The sequence below is a fragment of the Grammomys surdaster genome, unplaced genomic scaffold, assembly GCF_004785775.1.
Source record: "Grammomys surdaster isolate TR1022 unplaced genomic scaffold, NIH_TR_1.0 334, whole genome shotgun sequence".
Taxonomy (NCBI): domain Eukaryota; kingdom Metazoa; phylum Chordata; class Mammalia; order Rodentia; family Muridae; genus Grammomys; species Grammomys surdaster.
In genome coordinates this window covers 5398348-5399798 of record NW_021604753.1, presented here as the reverse complement: position 1 = coordinate 5399798, position 1451 = coordinate 5398348, and positions in this window count along the sequence as shown.

Genomic DNA, 1451 nt, shown 5'->3' with positions numbered 1-1451 from the left:
CGGGCCGAGCGCGGAAGGCTGGAGGCCCGGCGGGCCGCGGCGAGCCTGCGGGCCCGGGTGCTGGCTGCGGCGGCGGCCGCTGAGGCTGCGCGGGCGAGTGACGGGCCGACCGCGCTCGGGGCGCTATGGCCTCCGCCTCCTCGGCGTCGTCGTCGGGGCTCCGGCAGCGGACACGGCGCCCGGCGGCTCGGCTCGGCTCAGCTCGCTCTCAAAATGGCGGCGGCGTGAAATGTCACATCCGCATGGGGGGCGAGAGCTGGGCGAGCGAGACGAGGGCGGGCGGCGGGCGGAGCGGAAGGCGGAGCGGAAGGCGGAGTAGGGAGCGGCCCGCCCGCCGCCGCCGAAGAGCACCCGCCCCCCGCGCCCGCCGCCCGCCTCCTGCCGCCCGCCCTGCTGGAGCCAGGCGCCGGAGTCTCCTCTGCGCCGCGGCGGAGCGCAGCCCAGGGCCGCGGGGCTCTGGCCGAGGGGAGGGTGCTCTCGGGAACTGGGCCCGACGAGTTGCCCACGACGCGGCGCCGTTTTACGGCACGTAACCGGCCCGGTATTCTCACCCGGGGCAAATACATGGGAAACTTAACTCTTTTGCACCCCAGATTCAATAAGGCGAAGTGTAGTCCTTAGGCTCTCACCTACCCCAACATTCATTTCCTCACTAGGAGCCCAGGTTGGCTACGGTCGTCCACTCGGAAAGAGTCTCTCGGGTATTCCAGGCTGGTCTGGAACTTGTTTATGGTGCCTGATGCACACCTGATCCTCCTGCCTCTACTTTTCTAAGTCCTTAAGAGTCAAATAGTTTTTTAAAAAATGAACTTTTCAATACTAAAAATTTGAAGAAGAGAAATTCTGAAGCGCCAGCTCACTCACCAAAAGCCAGCCCCTTCCCCCTTCCCAAGGTCACTCAAAGTTGGGTGCGGGGTTGGGATAGTAGCACTGCAAGTTCTAGCAAATACTATTGAACAACTTGCTTTCACAAAAAAATATATATATATATATAATTAGTAATAAAAATAAAAGAGCCTTTTCTAGCACTTCATAACTTGCAAGGAAAATAACCCGCTAGTCCAGGAAAAAGCGCAACAATTTACTATCTTGCCCAAGGACACCAGCCAACCTAACTTCCTTTGTTGAGTTCAACCCTAATAAACAGAGGCCAGCAAAATGGCAGAGTGGGCAAAGGTGCTGTCACCAAGTCCTATGACCTGAATTCCACCCGCAGGACTCGCAGTAGAACTACATGTTGGCCTCTGGTTTCCACTGTGCATGCCTGCAAAAGCATACACACTCAAATATATGTGCATGTAATTTTTTTAACTAAAGGGAGGAAAAAAAAAAACAAGTGTATAAAGGAAATATGGTTCTGGTTGAATATCTTTAATGTGCCTGTGACCAGAAGTGTTTCGAATTTCAATTTGGAAGATTTTTGACATAAGGAGATATCTTTGATAACAGAA